The 20,593-nt window shown below is 38.4% G+C and overlaps 1 pseudogene; it reads left to right on the top strand.

Moving 5' to 3' along the window:
- Positions 1-20,593, top strand: part of LOC134334779 (NACHT, LRR and PYD domains-containing protein 12-like) — a 37,032-nt pseudogene that overhangs the window by 7,406 nt on the left and 9,033 nt on the right.

The following is a 20,593-nucleotide window of genomic DNA, read 5'->3' as shown; positions in this document are numbered from 1 at the left end:
AAATAATCACAATAAAATAGAATAATGAATCTTGTTAATCATAATGATATTGTTTATTATGATCTTTTCTTTCATTGTTTATCAGTTAAAGATTTAAGAGAACTAACAAATTAGATCTTTGTCACATTTTACAACCTGTCCCAACGTTTCTGTAAATGAATTTAACATGCAGTCAAACTCAGAACTGATAGTAAACAGTTTCACCGTTTGTAATGTTCATGTGTAATTGTTCAGTTTTTTATGATTAAAATAATATTTTTAAGAAGACATCCTTCATTTGTCATATACTGTATACATATACAGTGGGGAAAATAATTATTTGATCTCCTGTTGATTTTGTAAGTTTACCCCCTTACAGACTTGAACAGTCTATAATTTTTTTGGAAGGTTTATTTTAAAAGAGAGAGACAGAATATCAACAAAAAATCCAGAAAAAAAACATTAAATAAAGGTTATAAATTAATTTGTATTTGATTAAGTAAAATAAGTATTTGAGCCCCTACCAACCAGCAAGAATTCTGACCCCCACAGACCCGTTATGTGCCCATGAGGCACACAAATTAGTCCTGTCCCTGTATAAAAGACACCTGTCACAGAATCAGTTTCTTCCATTCAAATCTCTCGACCACCATGGGCAAGACCAAAAAGCTATCAAAGGACGTCAGGGACAAGATTGTAGACCTGCACAAGGCTGGAATGGGCTACAAGACCATCAGCAAGAAGCTTGGTGAGAAAGAGACCACTGTTGGTGTGATAATTCGAAAATGGAAGAAATACAAGATCACAGTCAATCGCCCTCGCTCTGGAGCTCCTTGCAAGATCTCACCTGGTGGGGTAAGAATGATTCTGAGAAAGGTGAGGTCAGCCCAGAATTACACGGGAGGAGCTTGTCAATGATCTCAAGGGAGCTGGGAACACAGTCACCAAGAAAACCATTAGTAACACACTTCGCAGTAATGGATTGAGATCCTGCAGTGCCCGCAAAGTCCCTTTGCTCAAGAAGGCTCATGTACAGGCCAGTCTGAAGTTTGCCAATGAAAACCTGAATGATTCATAGAAAACTTGGGAGAATGTGATATGGTCAGATGAGACCAAAATTTAGCTCTTTGGCATCAGCTCCACTCGCCCTGTTTGGAGGCAGAGAAATGCTGGATATGACCCCAAGAACACCATCCCCACTGTCAAACATGGAGGTGGAAGCATTCTGCTTTGGGGCTGTTTCTCTGCTAAGGGTACAGGAAGACTTCATCGCATTGAGGGGCTGATGAACGGGGCCATGTACCATAGAATCATGAATGAGAACCTCCTGGCCTCAACCAAAACACTGAAGATGGGTCGTGGATGGGTCTTCCAGCATGACAATGACCCAAAACATATGGCCAAGGCAACAAAGGACTGGCTTAAGAAGAAGCACATTAAGATCCTAGAGTGGCCTAGCCAGTCTCCAGACCTTAATCCCCTAGAAAATCTGTGGAGGGAGCTCAGACTTTCGACAGCCTCGAAACCTTCAGGATTCGGATAGATTCTGTAAAGAGTAGTGGGCCAAAATCCCCCCTGAGATGTGCACAAACCTGGTGACAAACTACAAGAAACATCTGACCTCTGTGCTTGCCAGCAAGGGTTTCTCCACCAAGTACTAAGTCACATTTTGCTAGGGGATCAAATACTTATTTCACCTAATCAAATACAAATTAATTTATAACTTTTATTTAATGTTTTTTTTCTGGATTTTTTGTTGATATTCTGTCTCTCTCTCTGTTAAAATAAACCTTCCATAAAAATTATAGACTGTTCAAGTCTTTGTAAGGGGGTAGACTTACAAAATCAGCAGGGGATCAAATAATTATTTTCCCCACTGTACATGTGTACAGTACAATGAAATGCTTTCTTCACATATCCCAGCTTGTTTGGAAGTCGGGGTCAGAGAGCGCAGTGTCAGCCATCGTTCGGTGCCCCTGGAGCAGACAGGGTTAAGGGTCTTGCTCAAGGACCCAACAGTGGCTGCATAGCAGAGCCTGGATTTGAACCAAATATCTTCCAGTTGATAGCCCAAAGCTCTACCCACTAGGCTACCACTGTAATATAAATGAATAGAAACTTGTTTTATGTTTGGGTTAGACTGTAGCTCTCTCATAATGTGTCTGACATTTGACATTTTCATTTTGACATTTTCGGCATTTAGCAGACGCCTTTATCCAAAGCGACTTACATTACAGTTACAGTATACAGTCTGAGCAACTGAGGGTTAAGGGCCTTGCTCAAGGGCCCAACAGCAGCAACCTAGCAGTGGTGGGGCTTGAACCAGCAACCTTTGAATTACTAGTCCTGTGCCTTAATCACTAGGCTACGGCTTGCCCTAGCGTCTGTAAACAGAACTGGGTGGGTGAGGATGCGTTACTGTTCATCAGTCTGATTCTGTACCACTTAGAGCTCTATTGCTCCTCTCTTAATTTAAATCAAACCCGTAGCTGTTCAGGATTCATTTAAATGACATTTTAACCAGCAGCAATAACCGAACAATGTTTTCTTTCATGTTTATCAGTTAGTCGTTGACATCCATGTCACAAAAATAATCTTTTTAAACAACTAATCAAATAATTATGAGCATGTAATTATAGTACTTTAGGTCTCCTTGTGGTGGATGACTGCCCAAATTTTTCATTAGCTTACAAATTAAACCATCCTTGGTCCCATTTGAAACAATTTATTTTACTCATTTATATAGAATGAATTATTTTTAAAACACTAAGATCACCAACCTAAACAACCAGCTCATTCTAAACTGGTCCAGCATAAAGATCTCATCATTCCATCTAAAGCTCAACAATAAACAACATGAATAACTTCTACCATTATTATAATTGTTTAGTAATGTAGATCATAAATAAATAGTAAAAACTATTAAACGTTGTTTTGTTAAAACGAAATAATAAATAATTCTGAGCATGTAATGAATTTGTGTTTGTGTTGTTTAGTCAAATCCAGGAGAAAAGATCAGACTCACCACCATCGAGCTGTTACTCCATGAAGAGTGATGATTCTGCGGTTCGTCCAATAAATTTTGGAAATGGAGATCATTTATTTGTACACAGGTAACAGCTCCCCACAGTTACATTATTGTAGTTGTTTATTTATTTTAGTGCAGTTATTTTAGTGCAGTTATTTATTTTTAAATCTGATAGATGCTGTTACACTTTAAAGTCAATCTGCCTTTTCATGATGTTTTCAGTGTTTTCTATTCACCACCTGTACTTTTTTAAATGATACTAAAATTTCATATATTTTTTTTCACAGTTTTCTGTTTAATTCAGTAGAAAGAGAAAAGAAAGTCCTTACAGATACAGAGTAAGTACAAAACCAACATGTTCATGTTTATGCTGAAGTTCAAGCACCCATGACCACAGATTAACCTTTTTTATTACTTTTATATTATATTATTTAAAGTAGAAAGACGTAAACACAGCGATCATGAACTCTGTAAAAAAAATTCTGCAAATTAAATGATAAATTTTTACTTAATTTAAACATTTTTTGTTTGATTTTTGATAGTGTTTAGGACAGAGACAGGGAGTGTCATTCCTAAAGCTGGAATTTAGTGAATTCAGAAAGTATTCAGACCTGTGCTCTTTTGCATGTTATTGTATTGTGGATTTCATTTTTAACGAAAATAATTGCTAAAAAAAAATTTTTATTAATCAAGACTGGAAATATTTTATTCACAAATGCAGTCATACCCTTTCCAGTGGCTCTTAAAGAAGGTGGTCGGATACATCCTGATTGTTTTAATTAAGCTTGAAGCTAATCTAGAATGCAAACAAAGTACAGTTGTTGGGATTTAAATTGATTAGACATAGTTTGAAAAGGAAAACACCTGTACAGGTTCTCAATTTACACTGCATTGAAAAGAATAAAAAACAAGCCACGAAGTTCAGTGAACTTCCTATGTATAATTATAACTAAATTGTGGCTAGACATAGATCATGGCAAGAATATGAAACAGTATTTAAAGTTATGAGTGTTCCCATGATAATTTTCAGAAGCTTGGCACATTCTTTAAGACTCTGGTCAGGGAGGTAATAAATACCCCAAGAGTCACGCTAAAAGAGATAAAAAAAAATCACAAGCACTACACATCACCTGGTGAATACCTTACAGTGAAGTGTAGATTCTTTTGGTAAAACTGGCAGTTACATTTATTTTAAATCAAATAATCAAATCCAAGGTGTCTGAATACTTTTTGAATCCACTGTGAATAGTTAACAGTTGTATATTCAGCTTGAATTTCTTAAATAAATGTATCACATTCTTTCATATGACTGATATTTTGTCTAATCCATCCCTGCATCTACCTGTACCATATTTTCTTGCCACTAGCTGCCACATAAGCCAAAATTATAATTTAAACATTGCCAGTCAAATTGTGCTCAGTTTTTTTAACATACACTTACTGATTGTGGAAGCAGAATTATTTATCAACAACACCAAAATGCACCTGGCTTATCCAGATGTTCTTTTACATGTTTTAGATATTTACTTGATGAGTTTCAATTAAAGTTTTGATCATTCTCCTATGCAAATCATGCTTGCACAAGCACACATTGTTCATCTGCACAGTAGAACAATGCATTACCAAGTCTATGCCAGCTGAACCTTCCTTTAGTTACTTTTTGGTCATATGGGGTGTTTGCTCTGGCCACCAGATAAAATGAGAGATTTCTCAAACCTAGTTTGACTCCAGATCCTATCTTGACTTTCATAGTTTTCTTAACTTTCATTTCTTTGTATTAATCAATCAGCTTTATTTTTGAATCTTTAATCACCTGATTAGAGAATGGTTGCTTGTGGTTGTTAAGTTGTTAGTACAAGGTTTTGGAGGATGAATTTAATGTTTTATATTTGTTACCAGATAACAATTCTTAACTTGCTAAACAAAGCCTAACAAATCAAATAAAGCGATTACTAAAAGTTCTGGGGGATTTGCATGTCATTAATCACAACTGCTCGTTTTTTGTTTTAAAGTTAAACAGAATAAAAAATGACTGTATATAAACATGAACAAAATGTTATTTAAAATAATTTGTTGCAAAGACAGTTAGTTTATAGTTTCACATAAAAAATCATTAACATTTCATTTACCGGGGGTGCTTAAACTTCTGCAAACAACTATAAATCCATTGTCATTTACAAACCAAATTTTTTTCTACATCATTAAAAAAAAGGTCGGATTCTGCATCTGCTGGAACTGAACTCCAGAAAAACTTCAAACTGCATTTATTAAAGAAGTTTCAGTGTTTAAATGACGTGATATCAAACCAGAAAAACCCAACATTACTGAATGAGATCTACACAGAACTCTACATCACAGAGGGAGACACTGGAGACGTCAATAATGAACATGAGGTGAGACAGATCGAGGCAGCATCCAGGAGATCAACAACAGAGGAAACACCAATCGACTGTAACGACATCTTTAAACCTTTATCTGAAAAAGACAAACCCATCAGAACTGTACTGACAAAGGGAGTCGCTGGTATTGGAAAAACTGTCTCTGTACATAAGTTCATTCTGGACTGGGCTGAAGGAAAAGCAAACCAGGATCTTCACTTTATATTTCCACTTCCTTTCAGAGAGCTGAATTTAATGAAGGAGCAAAAACTGAGTATGATGGATCTTCTCAGCTTCAGTTTTAAGGAGATGAAAGAAACTGAAATGTCCAGCATGCAGAAAGTTCTGTTTATTTTTGATGGTTTGGATGAGTGTCGTTTCTCTCTAGATTTTCTGAACACAGACAGATTGTGTGATGTAACTGAATCAGCATCATTGAATGTGCTGCTGGTGAACCTGATTAAAGGGAATCTGCTTCCATCTGCTCTCATCTGGATAACCTCCCGACCAGGAGCTGCTGATCAGATCCCCTCTGAGTGTGTAGATCGAGTGACGGAGGTACGAGGGTTTAGTAACCCACAGAAGGAGGAGTACTTCATGAAGAGAATCAGTGATCAGAGCCTGGCTAACAGAGTCATCACCCACCTGAAGTCATTACGAAGCCTCTACATCATGTGTCACATTCCAGTGTTCTGCTGGATTTCAGCTACTGTTCTTGAGAGATTGTTGGATGAAGCTGAAGGTGGTGAGATCCCCAAAACTCTGACTCAGATGTACACACACTTTCTCATCATTCAGACCAACATCATTAGAGACAAATACCCAAAGAACAAGGATACAGATGAAGAAATGATTCTCAAACTGGGAAAACTGGCTTTCAATCAGCTGATGAAAGGAAACCTGATCTTCTATGAAGAAGACCTGATAGAGTGTGGAATTGATGTGAGAGGAGAAGCAGTGTACACAGGTGTGTGTACACAGATCTTCAGAGAGGAGTTTGGACTGAACCAGAGTAAAGTGTACTGCTTTGTTCATCTGAGTATTCAGGAGCATCTTGCAGCTCTATATGTGCACCTGATGTTCATGAAAGAGCAACAAAACATTAATACACAAGAGCAGCTTTCTTATCTCGATGTCCTATTTAGAAAAAAACTATCAGACGTGCACAGGACTGCAGTGGATGAAGCATTAAAGAATAAAAATGGACATCTGGATCTTTTCCTTCGTTTTCTTCTGGGTCTCTCACTGGAGTCCAATCAAACTTTGTTACATTTATTAGTGACACAGACAGGAAGTAGCTCCCACAGCAAAGAGGAAACAGTTCAGTACATCAAGGAGAGGATCAATAAGAACACAACTGCAGAGAAATCCATCAATCTGTTCCACTGTCTGAATGAATTGGGAGATCATTCACTAGTGGAGGAGGTTCAGCACTACCTGAAATCTGGAAATTTAGGAGAAAGTAAACTCTCTACATCACAGTGGTCAGCTCTAGTGTTCGTGTTACTGACATCAGAGCAGGAACAAGATGAATTTGTCCTGAGCAAATACTGCATAAACATAAACTCAAATCAGGTTCTTCTGGAGCTCCGTCCTGTAGTTGCAGCATCCAGAAAAGCTGAGTAAGTAAAAGCTTATTATCTATTTTACACTGTTACAACATTAGAAATGTAGAAACTAAAAGTACAAACACTGATGTATCGCACATAGCTCTTAAATAAACATATGATCTTTAAATGTGTGCTCTAGTTACAGTTGCTGAGCATATTATTAGGTACACCTACTGTTTTGGGTATGCAACTGGTTGTAGCTGATCTGTTGTTTTATTCACTTTGTCACTCTCCTGTGTCCAATTTTCCCTATTTCCAAAGTCATATGTGTATTTTTGCATATTTGTCACAAATTTGAAAACAAAAACAAACAAATTAAAGGAAAAATGCTGCCAGCCATTTCTATACTTGTATAAACAAGTATTTACTCATTTAGCTATTAAATCAAAAAGTTAAAATAGAGCCAGTCTGGTAACATAAAGCAGATTAGATTACTCAGATCTGATCCCATTCATCTAAAGAAATGTTTACCTAGTTGCACAATGCATCTGTCATGAGCTGATTTTTATCAAAGGTCATATGTAGAAGGATGTCCTTTAAACCTTTACTCAAGTCATGACCTACCACTGTTGAAAAAGCACAGCTGTGTTGTACTTACCTTTTACCAGCTCCAGGACATCAATCGACTTTACTTGGCAGTTCTTCATGTTTCCATGATGGTTTCTTTGCATATAGGCCTTTATTATAAAAAGTGTCCATAGAGCTACAACTCAAAAATGAAACTGTTAGTTAAGTGTGTTTGTGTGTGTTCTATTAGTCTGCTGTTAAAAACAGCTTCTTCCCACAGGCTGTCATGGTTCTTAAGGTGGTTGTTGTGCACCATGATGCTCATGTAACATTTGCAGAAAATTAATGAATGAATTAGTTCTGTGTTTTACATAAACTAAGTGTTGAGGTTTAAGTGTTGAGGTGGATCAAGTCCAAGATGAAGCATTCATGAATTAAGGATTAAATAAATGAATTAATTAATTAATTAATGAGTAAAAGAAAGAATGAATGAACTGTGTGAGCTGAATTAAGAGAGTGAAGATTTTATTATTGTTCTATCTGCAGGTTGAATAATTGTGGTGTATCCGATGAAGGTTGTGCTGCTCTGGCTTCAGCACTGAGATCAAACCCCTCACACCTGAGAGATCTGGATCTATCGCATAATAAACTAGGAGATTCAGGAGTGAAGCTTCTCTCTGCTGGACTGGAGAATCCTCACTGTAAACTGGAGAAACTGGGGTAAGATCATCTCTCTGAGATTCACACATGATCTGAGTTTTATTTATTATTTAGCTTTATTGTTATATGTACTGAGTTAGTATAAGTTGTTAACATAATCTTCTCCTGACGCTGTTGTAATGTTTTAACATTGCTTATCTATTGAGGTGCATTTTGTGGAGCTAATATTACCCAGATAAGCAGCACTGGTAACACCAGCTAAGAGGATAAAACAGAATTTTTTTTTAATATTGTAAATTTTTCAGAATCAGATTCCACAGTCGACACATAAATAAACAAAAGATTAAAATAAATTCCACACTTGTTTGTATGAAATAGTTTATTCTGTATACAATAGTTATGTTTTCATCAGAATGAAAGTGTGTGTTCTATTAGTCTCTGTGGTTAAGAATCATGACGGCCTGTGGGAAGAAGCTGTTCTTCAGGTGGTTGGTTTGCACCATGATGCTCATGTAAAATGGAATGGAAATGGATGAATGAATGATTTTGTTGTGTGTTCTAAAATTAGTATTTTACAAATTGTATTGTGGTGAATCAGGACCAGGATAAAGCACTACAGTGAATGAAAGAATGAATGAACTGTGTTTACTGAACTGAGAGAGTGAAGAGTTTATCATTGTTCTCTCTGTAGGTTGGATGATTGTGGTGTATCAGATGAAGGTTGTGCTGCTCTGGCTTCAGCTCTGAGATCAAACCCCTCACACCTGAGAGATCTCAATCTGTCTCATAATAAACTAGGAGATTCAGGAGTGAAGCGTCTCTCTGCTGTACTGGAGAATCCTCACTGTAAACTGGAGAAACTGAGGTAAGATCATCTCTCTGAGATTCACTCATGATCTGCTCCTCAGTAAGAAATATTCTCTAATAGTGAGACTGAAACAGAGGATTTAGATTAAGCATCAAGATCCTGTATTAGTGGAGCTAATATTACTCATAATAACATTCCTGCTCACACTAGCTTGGAAGAAAAAAAACACATAAATAAACAAAAGATTTAATTCCACACTTGTTTGTGTGAAAGTTTCTTCTTTGTACAGTAATAATGTTTTTGTCAGAATGAAAGTGTGTTTTCTGTTAGTCTCTGTTGTGAAGGATCCTGTTAAAGAAGCTGTTCTTAATGTAGTTGTGTGCATCTTGATGCTAATGTAGCTTTTTCAATAAATGAATGAATTAGTTGTGAGTTCTAAATTAAACTCTGTTTGAAGGATGAATCAGAACCAGGATAAAGCACTTACTTTGAATGAATGAATGAATGAATGAATGAACGAACTGTGTGAGCTGAACTGAGAGAGTGAAGAGTTTATCATTGTTCTCTCTGCAGGTTGGTTGATTGTGGTGTATCAGATGAAGGTTGTGCTGCTCTGGCTTCAGCTCTGAGATCAAACCCCTCACACCTGAGATATCTGGATCTGTCGCATAATAAACTAGGAGATTCAGGAGTGAAGCTTCTATCTGCTGTACTGGAGAATCCTCACTGTAAACTGGAGATACTGAGGTAAGATCATCTCTTTGAGATTCACACATGATCTGATCTGCTCCTCAGTAAGAAATAATCTCTAATAGTGAGACTGAAACAGAAGATTTAGATTAAGCATCAAGATTCTGTATTAGTGGAGCTAATATTACTCATAATAACATTCCTGCTCACACTAGCTTGGAAGAAAAAAAACACATAAATAAACAAAAGATTTAATTCCACACTTGTTTGTGTGAAAGTTTCTTCTTTGTACAGTAATAATGTTTTTGTCAGAATGAAAGTGTGAGTTTTCTGTTAGTCTCTGTTGTGAAGGATCCTGTTAAAGAAGCTGTTCTTAATGTAGTTGTGTGCATCTTGATGCTAATGTAGCTTTTTCAATAAATTAATGGATTAGTTGTGAGTTCTAAATTAAACTCTGTTTGAAGGATGAATCAGGATAAAGCACTTACTTTGAATGAATGAATAAACTGTGTGAGCTGAACTGAGAGAGTGAATAGTTTATCATTGTTCTCTCTGTAGGTTGGTTGATTGTGGTGTATCAGATGAAGGTTGTGCTGCTCTGGCTTCAGCTCTGAGATTAAACCCCTCACACCTGAGAGATCTGAATCTGTCTCAGAATAAACTAGGAGGTTCAGGAGTGAAGCGTCTCTTTGCTGTACTGGAGAATCCTCACTGTAAACTGGAGATACTGAGGTAAGATCATTTTTCTGAGATTCAAACATGATCTGCTCCTCAGTAAGAAATACAGTGCTGTGAAAAAGTATTTGCCTCCTTACAGATTTCTTTTGTTTTTTTGTCATACTTACGTTTTCCAGATGATCAAACAAATTTTAACATCAGACAAAGATAACCTGAGTGAATACAAATTGCAGTTTTTCAATGATGATTTCATTTATTAAGGGAAAAAAAGTTATCAAAACTAACCTGACCCTATGTGAAAAAGTAATTGCCCCCTAAACCTAATAACTGATAGTGCTACCCTCGGCAGCAACAACTGCAGCCAAGCGTTTGTGATAATAATAATAATAATAATAATAAGTTAAACTTATATAGCGCCTTTCTCAATGCTCAAGGACGCTTTACAACATTTTACAATACAATACAATACAATACTTTACAATACAATACAAAAACTATGAAAAATGCTCAGTAAAGAGAAGTGTTTTAAGCAAAGATTTGAAAATAGTGAGGGAAGACGCAGAGCGGAGAGCCGGAGGAAGGGAATTCCAGAGGCGAGGGGCAGCACAGGTGAATGAACGGCCACCCATAGAAGCCCGCTTGAACCTGGGTACAGCCAATAAGTCAGAGTCAGAGGACCTAAGACTGCGACAGGAAGAGTGATACGTTAGTAAGTCAGCTAAATATACCGGGGCCAGGCCATGTAGCGCTTTAAATGTAAGTATAAGTAATTTATATTTAATTCTCAAAGAGATAGGTAACCAGTGCAGCTTAGCCAGTACAGGTGTAATATGGTCATATTTTTGGGAAAATGTAAGGATCCGAGCAGCAGTATTTTGGATACGTTGGAGAGGGCGGAGGGTTTTGGCAGGAAGCCCATATAAAATTGAATTGCAGTAGTCAAGCCGGGAGGTGACTAGAGCATGGACCAGAGTCTCAGCAGAGTCTTGTGAAAGCAAAGGACGAAGGCGAGAGATATTGCGCAAGTGAAAATAGGCAGATTTGGAGACCGATGCTAAGTGGGAGTCAAAGGAAAGGTGAGAATCGAAAAGGACACCAAGATTACGAGCACAATTTGAGGGACAGATGGCAGTGGAACCAATATTAAAAGTCACATCAGAGAGAGTAGAGACAGCAGATTTCGGACCAATAAAAAGAAACTCAGTTTTCAGAGCATTAAGCATTAAGTAATTATTATGAAGCCAGGAATGTAACTTTTGTATGCAACTGGTAAGCGAGGGGGGAGGCACAGGGTCAGAGGGTTTGAAGCTAATATATAGTTGAGTATCGTCAGCATAGCAATGAAAGCTCAGACCAAACTGGCGTACAAGGGGGCCAAGAGGGAGCATGTAGATGGTGAAGAGGAGGGGTCCAAGGACCGATCCTTGAGGAACACCTTGCGGAACCGGAACGGTAGCAGATGAGTGGTGACCAATACGAACAAATTGACACCTGCCGGTGAGATATGATTTAAACCAGGAGAGAGCCGTGTCCATGAGACCAATCTCAGACAGGCGTGCCAAGAGAATGTTATGATTAATTGTGTCGAATGCTGATGAGAGATCAAGTAGGAGGAGGATAGAGACAAGACCGTTGTCAGAGGCAAGAAGAAGATAATTTATAACACAAATTAGGGCAGTTTCAGTACTATGTTTAGAACGGAAACCTGACTGAAAGATTTCAGATAAATTATTAGCATCAAGGTAGTCGAGCAGCTGGGAGGCTACAACTCTTTCTAGAATTTTAGCGAGGAATGGAAGGTTGGAAATGGGTCTAAAATTGCTGAGAATGGACTGGTCTAAACCGGGTTTCTTAATGACAGGGGTGACAGCAGCAAGTTTCAAGCCATCAGGAACCAATCCAGAGCTAAGTGAAAGATTGACAATGTGGGAGATGGGAACAGATAAAGTAGCACAGCAGAGTTTGAGAAGGGCAGTAGGAGCAGGGTCAAGGAAAGAGGTGGCAGATTTCGATGTAGATATAATTCTCTCAATGGTACCAGCATCAACAGTGGAGAAGCACGGAAATGAGCAATAGGATAGAGAAATGTAAGAACCAGATATAGTGGAGATAGATTCCGAAGTGGAAAGTTCACTATATATGCCCGACACTTTATCTTGAAAGAAAGTGAGAAAAGAGTTACAGAGATCCGACGACGCAGTGACAGAGTTAGATGGGGGACACAGAATCTTATTAACAATAGAAAAAAGTCTAGACGAGTTATTGCCAGCTTTTTTGAACTCAGAAGTAAGGTAGCTAGATCGAGCAGCATTTAAAGCTGCTTTATAATTGGCCAAGTGGTCCGCGAGCGCCAAGGCATGAACCTGCAGCGACGTTTTTTTAAACAGACGTTCAAGCCGTCGGCCCTGGGTTTTTAAGGTTCGAAGCTCAGGAGTATACCAGGGAGAGGAGTGAGAGGAGGGGACAACCCTAGTTTTAACAGGAGCAAGGACCTTAAAAGTATTTGTGAGAGCCTGATTATATATATTCACAGCCTGATTAACAGAGTGCTGAGACGTGACAGAGACAAAGTTCGAGGATAGTAGGGTAGCAGAGAAGGACAATGGGTTAACAGCGGAGAGGTCCCGATAGGTGATTACAGTCTTCGATGAATGAGCGAGGGCAGGCAGTGAGAGACTCGAAGTTATAAACAAATGATCCGAAACACCAATGTTGTGTCCTTGAAGATTACTGATATTATTAGTAGTGGAACAGATAAGGTCCAGGATGTGACCATGTTTATGAGTAGGAAAAGTTACATATTGTTGAAAATCAAAGCAGTTAATTAATGACAGAAATTCAGTAGAGTTTGAGGTTTTGGAGTCTAGGTGAATATTGAAGTCACCCAGCAAAACTACAGACGAAGTTTGACCACACACAGACGTCAAAACTTCAGACAAATCAGACAGAAAATCAGCAATGGGATTTTTAGGTGGCCGGTAGAGGAGTAAAAAGAGAGTAGGACTAGGGCACAAGATCTTAACCACCATGTATTCAAAAGAAGAAACCTTAGGGGAGTTACAGATACAGAGATTGATAGCCTGGGAGAAGAGCACAGCCAAGCCGCCACCTCTCCCAGAGGACCTAGGGGACGAAAGATGCTTAAATCCCGCCGGAGCAGCAGTGTTCAGATGGATATAATCATTAGGCTGTTGCCAGGTTTCAGTCAGAAAAAGAAGGTCAATGTTATTATGAATAATGTGATCACTGAGTAGAGCAGCCTTGTCAGTGAGTGAGCGACAGTTAAATAGTGCCATGGTGAGCAAGCGATTATGAGAAGACCGAGTCAGAGCAGGTGGGCTGTTGGTACGAGAAATCGCACGTAGTACGCCAGGATCAGCGCCGCGAGGATGCCAGGTAGAACGCTTCCAGGGACGACGATCAGTAGACCAGATGACCGGGATTGCTAAGGCTGATGCTTGATAGATGAGAATAGGATGAGAAGGATGATGGGCATAACGCTGACTCCTGCGACCACGATGAACATACCGTGGACGACGAGAGATGCCAGCATTACGACAGAGGTTGTAAGTCACCGAGTCAAGATGATAAAAAGTTCTTAGGTCACGCAGATCAGCAGAAGTATAGTGTAGACAAGGGGATTTGGCATTATCCACGCCACGCGAGGGGCCACAAATAGCATTCATAGTCCCAATTAGACCAAAAATTACAGTACACAGGAGAAGAAAGCTGGAAAAGTTCATAATTGAAAGCTAGCTAAAGGAACACAACCACACACACCATCAAGGAGCAGTTAGCAGCAAGCTAAGAGCTATGCTATGCTACGATAACTGGCGATGAGTCTTTCACATCTCTGTGGAGAAATTTTGTTCCACTCTTCTTTGCAGAATTGTTTTAATTCAGCCACATTGGAGGGTTTTCAAGCATCAACGATCTGTTTAAGGTCATGCCACAGCATCTCATTCGGATTCGTCCGGACTTTGACTAGGCCACTCCAAAACCTTCATTTTTTATTTTTTTTCCAGCCATTTGGAGGTTGACTTGCCAGTGTGCTTCTGATTATTTTCCTGCTGCAGAACCCAAGTACGCTTGAGCTTAAGGTCACAAACTGATGGTCAGACATTCTCCTTCAGGATTTTCTGCTAGAGAGCAGAATTCATGGTTCCATCAATTACAGCAAGTCGTCCAGGTCCTGAAGCAGCAAAGCAGCCCAGACAATCACACTACCACCACCATGTTTGACTGTTGGTATGATGTTCTTTTTCTGAAATGCTGTGTTAGTTTTACACCAGATGTAACGGGACGCACACCTTCCAAAAAGTTCCACTTTTGTCTCTTTAGTCCACAGAATATTTTCCCAAAAGTCTTGGGCATTATCAAGATGTTTTTTTTGGCAAATGTGAAACGGGCCTTCGTGTTCTTTTTGGTCAGCAGTGGTTTTCGCCTTGGAACTCTCCCATGGATACCATTTTTGTCCGGTCTCTTATTGTTGAATCATAAACACTGACCTTAACTGAGGCAAGTGAAGCCTGCAGTGCTTTAGATGTTGTTCTGGGTTCTTTTTTCTGACTTCCTGGATGAGTTGTCGATGCATTTGTGGATAATAGCTCTCACTGTGGTTCGCTGGAGTCCTGAAGCCTTAGAAATGGCTTTGTAACCTTTCCAGACTGATAGATGTCAATGACTTTGTTTCTCATCTATCCCTAAATTTCTTCAGATCGGGGCATAATGTGTTGCTTTTTGAGATCTTTTCCCCTTCTTCATGTTGTCAGACAAGTTCTATTTAAGTGATTTCTTGATTTTACAGGTCTGGCAGTAATTAGGCCTGGGTGTTTTTCACATAGGGCCAGGTTGGTTGGGATAGCTTTTTTTTCCTTGAAAATGTCCTTCTTCATTTAAAAACGGCTTTTTGTATTTACTCAGGTTATCTTTGTCTGATATTCAAATTTGTTTGATAATCTGAAACATTTAAGTGTGACAAATGTGCAAAAACTGAAAGAAATACTTTTTCACAGCACTGTATTATCTAATAGTGAGACTGAAACAGAAGATTTAGATTCAGCATCAAGATCCTGTATTAGTGGAACTAATATTACTCTTATAAACATTCTTGGTCACACCAACTTGGAAGATATAAGAAAAGAAACTTTTCCAGAATCAGACTCCACAGTCGACCACATAAATAAACAAAAGATTTAATTCCACACTTGTTTGTGTGAAAGTTTCTTCTTTGTACAGTAATAATGTTTTTGTCAGAATGAAAGTGTGTTTTCTGTTAGACTCTGTTTTGAAGAATTCTGTTAAAAGAAACTGTTCTTAATGTAGTTGTGTGCCCCTTGATGCTAATGTAGCTTTTTCAATAAATGAATGGATTAATTGTATTCTAAATTAAACTCTGTTTTGTGGTTGATCAGAAGCAGGATAAAGCGTTTTCAGTGAATGAATGAATGAATAAACTGTTCTCTCTGCAGGTTGGTTGATTGTGGTGTATCAGATGAAGGTTGTGCTGCTCTGGCTTCAGCTCTGAGATCAAACCCCTCACACCTGAGAGATCTCAATCTGTCTCAGAATAAACTAGGAGATTCAGGAGTGAAGCTTCTCTCTGCTGTACTGGAGAATCCTGACTGTAAACTGGAGATACTGTGGTAAGATCAGCTCTCTGAGATTCAAACATGATCTGCTCCTCAGTAAGAAATATTCTCTAATAGTGAGACTGAAACAGAGGATTTAAATCCAGCATCAAGATCCTGAAGATCTTCACTCTTCATTATTTATTCATCACTTTGGATTAAATGTACTGAGCTGTTTGTGCCCATTTTCGTGTAATTTATACATACATTAGATTAATTTATTTAGTTATTACACTTGTTTGATATAATATATTCTGTATACAGTAATAATGTTTTTGTTAGAATAAAAGCAGATACCCAAAATCTAATCCCATATCAGCATAACAATAATCTCCACACTGTTTACTGGTTCTGACACCAGAGTCTTTATCTACAATGATTTTATTTATGAACTTATTGATTCAGACCTGCAGGAAGATGTTTTAAGTAGGAGAGTAAATGTGACAATGTAATTATTTGTAATCATCATAATATAGCAAAATTACATTTACACTTTATTAAATTATGTTTTTTTATTGTATAGATTGAATGTAACATAAATAACACACACACACACCATAATAAACACTAACTGTGTGGCAGTAATATTAGCATCAAAGCTCTGAATTTGATTCTACCTGCTGTTACAGAAGCTGAATAATCGAACCCTAACTGCACATCAGCAGTGTTATTAATAATCTCATGTCTTACCTGGAATTGTTGTTCTGCTGTGTCTCTAATGAAGCTCCTAATAAGGGATGATAAATCCAATCTGTCTTGTGAGCATCTAAATACAATTAAATTCTTTTGCAACATTAGAAATAACACATTTACATACAAAATAAAGTACAAATTTACAATATAAAGTATATAATCTATAAGTAAAAGTGCAGGTGGTGATCACACATACAACAAGAAAAACATCTCACATTATTTACACAGATCCAGTATAATAATAAAAAATGTTCTGAAATATTATAAAACAGTTAATAAGAAACAGTTTGCTATTAGAGCAGATTAATATGATTATATTGTTATTTAACAATAAAGTATAAAATGTAAAGTATCAGATTAAAGTGACACAGTAAAATAAATATGTAAGTACAACATGGTTTATAACTGGACGACAGAATCTGTATTACTAATGTAAAAAAATAACATTCCTACAAAACTATAAATCTGATAACTGGTTTTGCCACTTTTGGCAGTAACAATTTCAATCAAAGTTTGTGATGATGTGATAAGACTTAAATCACCGTGAAGGACCTTTCTCTTTGCAGACTTATTTTAATTCTGGTACATTGGAGGGTTTTTGAGCATGAACTGGTTATTAAAGGTCTTTTCACAGAATCCCATATTCAGCTATCTACACCCTCACAGCATCCAGAAACCTTATTTGGCCTTTTTCTTCTCCTTTTACCTAACGGCTCCATCTTCAACACCTTTCTAGTGATATAACTCTCATCCATTTAGTCAGTGCCGCCACCGCCAAGCCATCCAACATACCAGCAGGTGTCACTACTGGCAGATACCCTCCTATCACAAATCACTTTTGACACACTACGCCACGTGTGAAACTCAAAGCCTGCCAGCAAAATCCGGCCTTCCACGTTATCTTATGTAGTCTGTGACAGCTTAAAAGGCGTATGATTGTTGTTATGGTTCAAGTAGTTACAGAGCCGTACTCATAATTTAATGGGACACCTGAGCATTTAAGCAGCAACCGTTGACATTGTAGTCATGGCCACTTACTTTGACCTTCGCTAAGAAGCCATGTCACTTTTACGTTTTAGCTTTACGTTTTAGTCAGCAGCGTCTGTTTAGCTGAGAAAGGGAAAAAACACTTGGCGAGGGCAGAACAATCGTCTTAAAATACACTGTAAAATCGTACATAAACTGCATCTCCCACAATGCATGCCGATTTTGTGACCTGGCAAGTGACCCCATCCCACCACTAGATGATTATAAATGATATACATTATCAATATACAGTATAAATGTGACATTTTGACACCAGACACAAAAAATAGCCTCCAAGAAAAAAACAACACATTGTACAATACTTAAAAGCCAGACTGCAATCACTGCAGAGGGCCACCATGATGCAGATGTGGCCCTCTGTGAAAATGAGTTTGACACCCCTGCACTACGCTATTCACACCACCCTCCACACTGTCTTCTGCTCCTTACTCTCACTACAAATCACATGTCCTCTGTGAACATCATATTCCATGGATCAGGACCAGGATGAAGCACTTACCATGAATAAATGAATGAATAAATAAACTGTGTGAGCTGAACTGAGAGAGTGAAGAGTGTTATCATTGTTCTCTCTGCAGGTTGGTTGATTGTGATGTATCAGATGAAGGTTGTGCTGCTCTGGCTTCAGCTCTGAGATCAAACCCCTCACACCTGAGAGAGCTGAATCTGTCTCAGAATAAACTAGGAGATTCAGGAGTGAAGCGTCTCTCTGCTGTACTGGAGAACCCTCTCTGTAAACTGGAGATACTGAGGTAAGATCATCTCTCTGAGGTTCACACATGATCTGCTCCTCAGTAAGAAATGAGACGAGTCCTGAGGTATGCAATTGTGCATTGAAAATTAAACTGTTAGTTAAATGTAAAAGCATTGTTCTCTCTGCAGGTTGTATATTTGTGGTGTATCAGATGAAGGTTGTGCTGCTCTGGCTTCAGCTCTGAGATCAAACCCCTCACACCTGAGAGAGCTGGATCTGTCTCATAATAATCTAGGAGCTGCAGGAGTGAAGCTTCTCTCTGCTGTACTGGAGAATCCTGACTGTAAACTGAAGATACAGGGGTAAGATCATCTCTCTGAGATTTACACATGTCCTTTCTTGTTCCAGCATGACTGTGCTCCTGTACACAAACAAGCTCCATAAAGAACTAAACACTTCTGAAGGATGAATGGAAAGATTAGTTGTGAACCAGGGCTTGCTGTCCAAAAACAAATCAGTGTCTGACCATACAGATGCTCTTTTTATTAAATGCACACAAATTCTCACAGACACACTCCAAAATGTATATAAGACTGGTGGCGGTTGTAGCCACAAAGGGAGAGTTGAGGGTTCATTTCCATATTTGCAGTGCAGGCCACATCTTAATAATAGTGAATGGAGACTGAGACTGTAGAGGGAGGGAGGGGAACACTGAAAATTTATGGCTGGAGTTCAGGGTGCCTTCTGCCTTGTGCTGGGCAGCCACCCTGTCTCTTTATTTATTTGTTTATGTTTTATTTCTTTATTTTAAATAAACAAAACATGAAAGTGTAGGAGCTTTGGAGGAAACAGGGAGGTCTTGAAAGCTCAGATTTTTTTTACGATGGAATAATAAATATATACACTGTTCAGCCTTAGCATTAAACACACATAATATTCTGTCTATTTAGCAAGATGGAATATCCTACAGTGCACCCTGATGCAGGTAAACAGTGCACACATGCCCAACCATCCATATGATACTGGACAGAACAGGATTTATCGGACTAGTCGACCTTCTTACATTGCACTGTAGAGTTCTGATGCCTACATGCTCATTGTAGATGTTTTTAATGGTGGACAGAAGTTAGTGTGGCCACATTGACTAACCTGCAACAGCCTCATACACAGCAGATGTCCTCTGGCATCAATTAGTCGTGGCCACCCCACAACATGCCTGTGGTTCATGGCCTGTCTCTCCTTGGACCAATGTTGGTGGGTACTCAATACAGTTACATGTGACGCCCCTTGTTGTTTTGGAGCTACTTCAACCAAGTCATCTAGCTGTAACAATTTGATCCTTATAAAAGTCATTCAGGTGTTTATGCTGATCAGATCTGCTGCATTTAAGAAATGACCTATGAGGTCACCAACAACCAACATTTAATAGAACCATGGCCATGGAATTCACAATTATTGTGAAATAAGCATTGTAATGCACATTTTAAGGGAGTGATCCTAATGTTATGGCTCATCAGTGTTAGGATGTGGGACAAGTTCAGTCATGGCTTTTCTCTCAAACTTCAGTTATTCATTTAGTATAACCTAATGGACATTAGTCTGGATATTTTCGCTAATCAGAGAACTTGAGCACATATCTGATGCATACATTTACTAATTAATTTATAATACAATTACTGATTGCATATTTGTTGCACTTTATCAATCAAAAAGGACTCCACAGGACCTCCACTAACCAGATTTGAATACCAGGCAAGCAATTAAGGGTTAAGAGCCCTACTTGGGGCCCAACAGTGGCAACTTAACTATAGTGGTGATTTAACTGCAACCTTCTAATCACTAGTCCAGTAATTTGAGTGCCTCAGTGTCAGTTGTGTGAGGAGAATTCGGCTCCAATTATAATATAAAGCCAACAGTGTTCTGTAACCAGTGTTCACTGATAAATGAGTGAGGATTAACACACTGTGCAAGATAAGATCTAGTCAGTTCAGTTTAATGAGCTTGATTGGCAGTACAGCTGTCACAATATTACCTGTTAGCTGGGAGGCTACAACTCTTTCTAGAATTTTAGCGAGGAATGGAAGGTTGGAAATGGGTCTAAAATTGCTGAGAATGGACTGGTCTAAACCGGGTTTCTTAATGACAGGGGTGACAGCAGCAAGTTTCAAGCCATCAGGAACCAATCCAGAGC

This window comes from Trichomycterus rosablanca, chromosome 2, assembly GCF_030014385.1.
Source record: "Trichomycterus rosablanca isolate fTriRos1 chromosome 2, fTriRos1.hap1, whole genome shotgun sequence".
In the NCBI taxonomy this organism is placed as follows: domain Eukaryota; kingdom Metazoa; phylum Chordata; class Actinopteri; order Siluriformes; family Trichomycteridae; genus Trichomycterus; species Trichomycterus rosablanca.
Note: the sequence above shows the minus strand (reverse complement) of the source record. Positions and strands in the feature narration are given on the sequence as shown.